Here is an 11,285-nt window from a genome sequence, read left to right as displayed (position 1 = left end):
AAAATTGTCTCAGATTCTGGGAGAGATAACTTGCCGAAAAGAGATCCAAATGTCCCACGGACATAGGTTAAGGAAGATGAACATGTCCACAAACAAAATATAGCTCCATAAGATCCGATGAAAAAATGCAAAGAAACACATAAAGAAATGCTAAAACTGCAAAACAAGAAATAAACTAAAAGAGAATATTTTTGGTTGATGCAAGATTGCCATGAACCAGGGATGCTCCTTCATTAGATAGTGAGTCTTATTTTATCATCATATTGTGAAGTGTGTTCTCAATGGAGATATTTGGAGGTCTTGTTGGCAATTGACACTCATCCGGGTTATGGGTGTTGTCATTGCCGGCAACACACTTCATGGGAGATCTGACAATCAAGGTAACCAACATTCACTTCACTAGCATTTAGGGAACCGACAGGCATGTAACCGGCAAACTTGGAACCCATATTCTAAGGCCGACATAGGAGATTGATTTGGCAAGCGTGGAAGCGGAAATAGTCATATTGTTTCATGTTTATATTTTGTTTGGGCCGGCACGTGTCTTATCATTTGAAATATGGTTGTAAGATGACATAAGGCATTTGTGTTTATTCATGTAATTGGGTATATAAGTCAGTCCAGGTTAGGTCATTTTGTGGATATGATAGATAAGGGACACAATAGGTTATGTGATGGTATTTGAGCGAGATCTTGATCGATATAATGTGAATGTAAAGATTTGTAATCGTTCTTGATTATTTGTCTAGAGGTTTGGGAAGCAATCTAAGCTACTAGTAAGGGAGGTTACAGTATAACCGGTACATACAGTTCTTTAAATGGATCTCATCCAACATAGCAGAAGCTCATTCTGAGTTCAATTTTTGTTTGTAATCCAGTACTTTGGATTTATAGTTAGTGAGGCTCCTTTTGCGATGAGTAGTGTGCCTTCCTGCATATGTAGGCCCCTCTTGTAATATTTATTTAGTTGGCCAGTGGATAGATATTGTGGATCTCCAATCCCACCATGTTTTTTCCTCTTTGAGGTTTTCCACGTATAAATATTTGTGTTGTGGTGTTGATTCATGTGGTTGCATTAATATTACTTGTTGTTACTTTCTTTTATGCATACTTGTTATTAAGTGGATTTGTTAATAAGGTTAAAAAATTTATATCTAGCAGAACACTAATTCACCCCCCCTCTCAGCGTTCTTGGATTCGAACAGGTCTACCCCCTTGAAATGGCTCTTTACTTTTTGTTATTATACATCTTTCATTATAAAAGTTATCCTTTTTTATACATCCTTAGACTCTAGTCTAGGTTTTTCTATTAATTATTTGTAGTCATGCAGTCAATAAAAGTATGGTTAAATCCCCATATATTAAGAATTGTCCATTTTTTTATAGTTTGACAACTAATGATTTGGTTTTGGTTTTATAGACCAAATCAAAAGGTCAATTTATGACAAACAAGGGTTGTATGTTCCACCATAAATGTGGGTGCATGTCTTCATCAACTTGTCAAATAACCTTATAAAAGGGATTGAGATTTTATGGCAATTTTATTGACTCAATACCTAATATACTAGTGTGTCAATTTTCAACTAGAAATTTTCCTTTTAATGCATAGGTACAAATCACATGGATTTTTAAATAGTATGTCAATACAAGTTTTGAATCAAGGGACTCTATGATGAATACTAAGAGGGGGGAAGAATTAGTATACCAAAAAATATTGTAATCAATCTTTTAAACAGTTTACCAATTAACTGATGCAACAGATGCACTAATAAACTGGTTAAGATAAGTGCAAACCAAATAGAAAACAAAGCATTCACCCACAAAAGCACAATCACCATAACACAAGATATTTGACGTGGAAACCCAAATGGGAAAAACCATGGTGAGCAGAAACTCACAAGTAACTATCTGCAGAATAGTAACCAGATTGGTTAAGGTCAAACTAGTTAAGGTCATACAATGTTCTTCACCAGAACAAATCTTGTTAGGAATCTAGATCTCTATTAGGAGACAATTCCTATTAAAGACTACCTTGTTAAAGGATTTCAGATACACAGTTGTGAACCACCTTGTTAGGGGATTTACAAACGTTTTGTTGGGCCTACCCAGTTAAGGGTTTCAAACTTGTCAAAGATATTAGTAATCAACAAGTGAATGATCTAGATAGTAGCACAATATGCTTAATTAGATCCTTGACAACTCATTGTTAATGCATTTTAGCATTACTTCAGTCTTCAATATCTCCACACTCTATCTCTTCACACAGACCTAATCTTCTCTTCAATGATCGCACATAACCTTTTCTTTTCAATATATCATGCATGCAAACCCTAGACATGATGTCCTTATAAAGGAATCTGATTTCATGTTGGTCCAATAGAATTAGACTACAAGTTCCTAGGTATGATGCATCTAGACACATTTGGTAACATGACACAAACACACTGCCAAAGTGTCTGTGGATGATAACTCATCACACATTACGGTAATACCGACTGGTAACTCATCATAGATATATACCAGTTAATACAATATACTGATTACCGGTTGTCAAAAATGAAGACTAGAAGATCGTAGTGTTCCGATCAAAAGTTAACTACTGCTTGGGTCCTTTGTACCGCTTAAGATCCTCAAATTGCTTGGGGTCTTCATACCGCTTGGGATCTTCAATCAATTTGTGACCGATAAACCATCTTCTGCAAAATACCGATAGTCTAAAGACTATACATTCAATAATACACAATACCGGTTGGAACAATTACCGGTTGAGCATAACTCATACATCAAGAAAGTGTGTGTCCATCAATGACAATCAAAACATCATCAAAATGCCAACAATCTCCCCCTTTGGCATTGATGGCAACACTTAGGAAAATTTTGACATCTAAGTGTTTTTACAACAATAACACAAAAGATGCTACAATCAAAATTACTCCCCCTAAGCATATACACTACCCCCTTTTCAAAAATTACAACTAAGTGCATAAACATTCACCAAAATTTTAATGTATGTGTAATCACATAAATCTGTCCACTTAATTAAATGAATATTTAGTATTTATTTGATTATTTAACCATCAATAAATAATTAATTAAATTAATATTTAATTAATTCATCTTAACCCTCTTCTCCTAATAATTAAATAAATTATTCAATTTATTTGATTTAATTCACTTCACCAAATTCAGACCTTTAATTAAATAAATAAATCATATTTGTTTAATTAAATCTTCTCTCACATTTAAATAAATTAATGTTTATTTAAATCCCCAAAAATCTCATCTCTCACATTTAAATAAATTAACATTTATTTAAATCACCTTTATCCTCCACCCACTTGCATTTTCCTACAAATGCAAGTTGCACAACTATTTTAAATAAATAAATTATTTATTTAAAACCCTATTTATCCTCACCCACTTGAAACCTTTAATGGTTTCCCTTAAAGTCTTCAAACTTAATGGCTTCCTTCTAGAGTCTTCTCAAGCCTTTAATGGTTTCCCTTAAAGTCTTCAAACTTAATGGCTTCCTTCTAGAGTCTTCTTAAGCCTTTAATGGTTTCCCTTAAAGTCTTCCAACTTAATGGCTTCTTTCTAGAGTCTTCTTAAGCCTTTAAAGGTTTCCCTCAAAGTCTTCAAGCATTTAATGCTTTATCTTCCTTTTTCTCATATAAATAAATTAAGATTTATTTAAATAAAATCCAAAATTCACATTCACATTTAAATAAATTAATATTTATTTAAATATCTATCCAACTGCAAATTACACCACTTAATTGAAATAAATAATTTTATTTTAATTGAAAATCCCAAAATTCCTCCCAGTTGCATTCTCCTACAAAATCCACTTGCATGCCTAAATCCCTTCTAGATTCTTCTAACTCCTTCTAATTAGCCTAATCCTATCCTAATCATTGTCACATTCCTAAATAAAAGGAAGTCACTTCTCAAAAACCTCCAGAGTCTTCAATAACCATTAAAGGCTTTATGTCTTCAAATGGTTAACCTCTAAAGTCTTCCAAACCATTAAAGGCTCTTACATAACCATTTATGGTTAACTCACCTTTTACCTTTGGTTAGAGACTTTCCTCTAACTTAACCATCCTTTTGACTCATGGGTCTCTTCGAAGCATTTATTTCTTTGACTAAGGTAACCATTTAACCCTTGCACATTCATTTATCCCTTGGATAAAAGGAATATCCATTAACCTAACCCTAACCCAACCCCCCAGGGTAACCATCATGTCCCCTCAAGCATTTAATGCTCCTTATCTCTCCTCTCAAGCCTCCTCATGGTGACACTTGTCAACATGGGATTGGATTGAAAGTCTCACATGGATTGAATATCTTTCAATCCTAACCCTTGTTAAGATTGTTCAATCTTAACCCTTCATTTCCCTATTTCTTCTATAAATAGAACCCTTCTCCTCAAACAAAGAAGGAAGCATTAGAGTATTGTTGTTATATTGGTATTAGCATAGAGCTTTTTCATAACATCACTATCTACACTTGCATAGCATGTGGAACTTGGAGAGGGGAGAAATAAGGGAGAAGCATCAAAAGGCATCATGGAAGAATCTTAGGGAGGTTCCTCCTTTCTTTTGTTTTGTTAAACTTCTTTCATGCTTTTTTTGAAATCTCTTTTGATATGTTTGGAATGGTTTTTAGTTCTTTGTTTTGGTTTTATGGTTGAAACTAGCTTATTAACATTGAACTTTGTTGTTGCCTTGTCCCCATTTCCATGACATCAGTATGTACACTACTCCCCCTTTGCCAACAATGATAAAGTAATGCAAAGTAACCTTTTTATAAAATAACAAAGAGTAGATGTTCATGACAATAAGGAATGAAATTTCTCAAAAACAGATTTAAAGTTCTACACAAAAATCTTCATGTCCAATGTCCATGACTCAAGTAATGAGGTAGCAACCTCACTTTCAGTCTTCATCTGGAATGTCAGTTCTTCCATTGCATCGATGGTACTCATCTCTTGAGTTACCGTGATGGCTTCCAAGTTGAGAAAACATCTCTAAAGAACCTGCAGTTTAGGTAATAGGAGTAGTTGAAACTCTTGCAAATCTTGAGTCCAGTTGCTGATCTCTAGGTCCATCTTGGTAGTGTGATGCTGAAAATGATGAACAGTTTGTCCGTAGGCAATGAATAAATCATAGGGCATCTTGAAGTTGCTGATATATTCCTGTAACTCCGATTGGAGTTGAGCTTTTTGTTTGAGCACATCTTCACAAAATAGATGGGGTTGGCAGATTTTACTCAAAAGTAATTTACCCTCACCCATAGCAACACTGATATCATTCTACTGCTTCAGTAGTTGTGTCTTGAGTTCATTCATTTGCTTGAATAAGGCAATATTGAGTGCCTTTTCATGGTTCTTTCTTGCAGTTGCTTGAGCAACATCTTCCAAGAATTGTACCTGGTCCTCTACTATGATACAAAGTAGTTTGAGCTTGGATAGAGAGGAGTCAGTACTAGGGAGGTTAGTGTTAGGATTCCCACAAATACTGAGAGGGGGGGGGTGAATCAGTATCTGACTGGTTATAAGATTATCTTAACTTAAAACATGTAGAGCATATCAATACTGTATATCGATAAACAAGAAATAATGCAATGAACAGAGATAACAACAACCACATGAAAAACACACCATAAGATAGTATTTTAACAAGGAAACCCGGTGTGGGAAAAACCTCGATGGGATTTGTGACCCACAATATTCACTTACTAGCTAATAAGAGAATATTACTGCTACAAGAGGGGCCTGCACATGCAGGAAGGCCAAGTGCCTAAAGCTCATTGCTCAATTACAAAATGGGAAGTCTCACTGACTTACAAAATGGATTATATAAATCCAATGTCTTGTACTGCTTCAAGATAGCATCTACTATGCCAGATCCAATACTGGTTTATAGCTCTGCTTCATACATAAACCCTTAACCTATAATTCGCATAATAGGTCTACCTTATTTCGCCTATATATTTCCTTCCATCTATTACACAATATTTTATAATAATCTCTTATATATATGAGTAATTTTACAACTTGCCAAGTCATCTTACAATGATTTTACAATAATTGAGAAAATATATTACAAACAAAATTCCTGTCAGCTTCTATGCCAGTATGCTTCCTTTCACTGCTGGTGTCGATGGTCTATGTGTCGGTGTAGAGTCTGATCTTGCTAGTGCTGGTAGATTGCCTTGCCAGTGTCATAGGATTGTAAGGTTTCCATCAATGACAAAACCTTCAATCACCTACAATATCTCATTGGAGTGTGCATTTGCCAACAATCTCTCCCTTTGGCATTGATGGCAACACTCATGAGAAAAATCCAAAAATTGTTATCCAAAAAGAATCTGCCATAATTACCAAAATTGTGTACCAAAAGAGTATGTGCTCCCCCTGAGTTGATGAGTCATTTACTGATTATTTTTCTCATTCCACTACTCCCCCCTTGGCATCAATGACAAAGGTTGTCAAACTGTCAATTGAGTGCGGTTTTCAGTTTCACCCTTGTAACCGGTTGGTTACAATCTGAAAAAGATCTGCCAAAACCAGATTCAGGATTTCAATGAACTTTTTGTTGTCTTTTATTGCGGCCTCCGTCCTCTGAGCTATACCGGTGAGGTGTTGCATTTGCTCTGCCGGTGTTTTCTATCCTTGAATCAAAGCATGAGATATTTCTTTTCTTAAGGAGGTTAGGTAGTCCAATTTTGTACTAAGTCTCCATTTTAGATCTTTAGCCTTTCCTTTTATTTTCTCCTTCTCTCTTTCCAACTTTAGTAGTTCTTCCTCAAAACTTGTTATTTTTTGCTAAAAAACTGATAATGAATCAGATGAATTAATGAAGGTATCAGCTAGTTGATTTATTTCCTCCTGTATCTTGTTGATCTTCTTGTCCATATTAACTGTCAAAAAGTTAGTTTTACATGTATCCCTGTACAAAGTTTTAAATTCCTTCAATGTTCTACACAGTTCCGGTAAAAGTGTGTCAAATTGCCTTGTACACTTCTTTATTTCCTCCTCAAAGAATTTGAGTTTTTCTTTCTCTAATCTCTCCTTGAATGCTTCCTCTTTTATTTGTTCAACTGTCACAGTGTTGTTAGTAATATACATAGACAAAGTATCAAGTTGACTCAAAGAATCTTTACTATCTACATTACATTTAGGTGCTATCATTTTCAAAATTGGAATGGTATCATCTATTGCCTTGTATGCTTGTGAGCTCCAATCTGTTATCTTCTTAATGGAATCCAAAAGAACTTCTATTACATTAGTTTATTTGAATTCAACATTTGATGAGCCAATAATCTATATTCCATCGGTGGGAGCAGTTTCCTTGCTTGTGGTGACCTCTTGTAGGTCAATTTGTGTTTCCATTTCTTTAAGCAAAGGTTTGGATTGCTCAGTTGATGTTGGTGGCACTATCTCTATATGAACCTGTTGTTGTGATGGAGCCTGTTGCTTTGCCTATTTACCTTATGTACTATCTGTTACCGATGGCTCATTAGCCATATATTTTTTCCCAGTTGTATCCTTATCTACCACACTATTGACTTTTTGTGTGTCAATGTCTACTATATATAACACCTCAGAATTGGGATTGGTGTCCTCTTGTGGTATGTCCATACTCTCACTAGCCGATTGATTGTCAGTGGTAACTACCAGTGGAGTATTCAGAGACGGTGGGGATAAGTTATCTTTTTTTTTTATGCTAGGTGGTCCACCAACCTTACCTTTTCCCTTATCCTTATCCTTCGGATATACTTTGATGGGTTTAGGGTTTCTATATTCTTCCTGCTTTTCCTTCTCTACAAGGAATATGTCTCATGCATTAGCAGTTTCCTCTACTAACTCATTCGCTCTACCAACCATAAGTGCTACATGTCGGTGTGTAGTTGAAAATACTAACCGGTTAGCCTCAGAGATCAGATCATCTACCTCTTTTGGTGAGTTGACAGGATAAACAGAAAGTAGTTTTTCTTTTATTTTCTTATCAAATTCTACAACAGCTTGCCTTCTAGCTTCAAGTCTTTTAAACAGTTCTATCAGTAATTCATCTACAACTTGCATTAGAAATTTCTTGTAAATGTCCAAGTGTAGAATTACACTGTTTTCAACTTTCTCCTTGTCATCAACTGATAATGAATCATATAATTTATTGATGTCTTTCAGCTTTCCATCCTCTGTAATTTTATTTAGAAGTTTGTCAATTGGAGCAATGGTTTGTTGAGTCTTCTTCTTGGGTGTTAACTTTTTCTTTGGATTTACTTTTCTAGCTGGGTGCCTTACTACCTGTTGTTTTTGTCTGGTTCTTCTAGGAGAAGCTATAGATACCGGTGAAGGTTCCCTTTTTCTCACAACTCTTTTAAATTCAACTGGCATATCACTTTCTAAAGAGGCTGCAACTGGTGAAAGGTGAGTTTCTGGTTGTTGTGCTTCTAACTCATCTTTAGTAATACCAGTTTGCTTAAGTACATCTTCTTTGATAACTTTAGCTTGTCTAGATCCTCTTCTAACTGTTGCTTCCACCTTCTTTACCCTTTTCTTTGATTGGATTTGATTTTCAATAGTCTCAGCACTGCCAAATACCTCTTCTTTAGGTTCCTTGGGTGCTTCCAGGAGGGCTTTTGCATATGTTTCAATTATGTGGTCATCAGTTTCATAACCCATTTCAGTAACCCAAATGATTCTTGGGATAACTGCCTCCATCCAAATCTCATCCTTCTTAATAACAAAACATATTTCATCCTTATACTTTTTTACAATTGCTTGTGATAATCTGACTCTGGTATTCATCTGAGCCTTTAATGCCTGAAAGTACTCATTTATATTCTTTTCTTTGTTTTCACCCATGTTATTTAGTAAATCAGACAATTGTTTGCCTACCGGTATATCAAAACCAAGATTTTTATTACCGATACTGGGCACCTATTTTGTTATGTGCAACATTAAATAGACAAGCAGGTTTCCAAATCTAAATGTCCCCTTTTTGTCTTTCTTTAGCTTTCCAAGATTGTCAATAAGTTCATCTTTCAACCATTCACACACATTTATTTTTGCATTATCTTTGATCATATCATAGGCACTCTTTATGCATAGACTAGAGACTGAGTTTAACCTATTTGCATGTATGGTTTTGTAGCCTAAAATCATGTTAATGAATCTGACATTGATGTTGGTTACATCATTTACTCTTAAAGATCTCTTATCAGATGTTGCTCCTGTTAGGTTAATCACTAGGTCATTTGAGACCTTCTTTGTTTTATCAGGCCTGTTACCGGTGGAAGGTAACCCTGTCACAGCTTTTACTGCCTCTTTTGTAATTTTGTGAACTGAGTCCAACCAGAAGAATTCACCATGAACCCTGCTTAGAACTGTCCTTATAACATCTTTAGGGAAATCCGGAATACTGAGAATTTTAGTGAAACTTAGGGTTTCCACTATCTTGTGCTCAGGTTTAACATTACTGGTTTCGTCACAAATTACAGTCTTATACATGCGCATGATTTCCTCATCACCTAATTCTTCTATGTGACAATGAATGTACATTCTAGGGTCTTCAGCAAAAACTACTCCTTTGGGGATTTGAGAAAATGCACCAACATCATCATCTTTCTTGGCAATCTCGGGAACTAACTGGAATACGGGTCTAGGGCATTTAATCACTTTAACTACATTAGGGTTTTCTATGAATTCAGGAATAGATGAAGAAGCCATGGATATAAATACCTTTATCTGCCTCAAGGATGATTGCCTGATGAATTTCTTCTCTTCTTTGCTTGGAATGCCTTCGCTCAGGAATTTTTGCGCTCTTCGAATGTTTGAATGCTCGGTGAAATGAAATTGGAGCCAAAACACTGATTTATAATGTTATTTTTGTCAACCACCACATTTAATGCTTGCCGGTTAAGTAATCACTTAACTTATCTGCCGGTATAGAAGTAATTTCAACTTCTTACCATCAACCGAGGGAATTATAGCAAGTTTCACTTTTGATTGCCAAACCCTCAAATGAATTTTCTTCAGTTAGATGAAGAGTCTCCTGCTGGTGGAGTGTTACTCTGTTCTACCGGTGGAGGAGTGTTCCTATCACCATTTAGTTCTAATTTCTTGATCCATTGTTTTGAGAATTCCTGCTTTACTTCTTCAACCTTTTCTTTACCTTTCAAACTAGCACTATTGTTATTTACCAGTGAGGACTTGCTTCTACAAAATTTAACAATATGTCCAATCTTGTTACAGGCATAACAAGTCACATTATTTTTCTGAATAACTTTCCCATAACCTATGCCAGTTTGTGTTCTGCATTGATTAGATAAGTGTCCAAATCTTCCACAAACATAACATCTTACATTTATTCTGGAATTCTCTAAATTGTGACCAACTTTGTTGCATTTTGAACATTGACCAGTGGTTGTATTTGTACTTTGATAATTTCTAGATCTACATTGATTTGCTCTATGACCATACTTGTTACAGTTAAAGCATTTGCCATTAAATTTATAAGTAGTAGGTTGTCTTACCGGTTTGTCTTGATCCTGTGTGTTTGCAATATCGGAGCTTTCACCAACTTCAAAGCCAAGGCCATTAGTGTCACCATTTGGTTTCTGATTCTTCAGCAAGTCACCAAGTTCTTCTGAGCTTTTCTTGAATTTTTCTTTGTGCTAATTTGTAGTATCCAGTTCTCTTTCCAAGATACCTTTCTATCTCATGAGTTCATTTGAGTTATTTTGTGCATGCATCAGATCTATCTTCAACATATCATTTTCATAACTAAGTCTTGTGTTTTCATTTTCAGCATCACTTAGTCTTCTAGTCAAATCTTTTTCATTCTTCTTTCTATCTTCAATTTCTTTACAAAATCTCATAGTCATATCCTGCATCTCATTCTTTGTTGTCATGTTTTCTTGTTTCAGCTTATTCATCAAATCACTAAGAGTTTCCTTTTCATCATTCTCATTTTGCATCTTTTCACAAAGTTCTCTTCTCTTGTTTCTTCCAATGGTAAGATTTTCTTAAGTGCTTGAATGATATCCTGTGCAGCCTTTAGGTCATCTTCAAGTTTGATATTTTTCAACTTTTCTACATCATAGTCTGAGAGAGCTCCTTCTAATTGCTTCATCAAGTTTTCCATCTCTACCGGTGTCAAGATCCTCCTCAAGTTGTTAGGCTTCTGAAAATAGAGGACCAGGCTCTTATACCAATTGTTAGGATTCCCACAGATATTGAGAGGGGGGGGGGGTGAATCAGTATTTGACCGGTTATA

The sequence above is a fragment of the Cryptomeria japonica genome, chromosome 10 (genome assembly GCF_030272615.1).
Source record: "Cryptomeria japonica chromosome 10, Sugi_1.0, whole genome shotgun sequence".
Lineage (NCBI taxonomy): Eukaryota > Viridiplantae > Streptophyta > Pinopsida > Cupressales > Cupressaceae > Cryptomeria > Cryptomeria japonica.
This window is presented reverse-complemented; position numbering follows the sequence as displayed.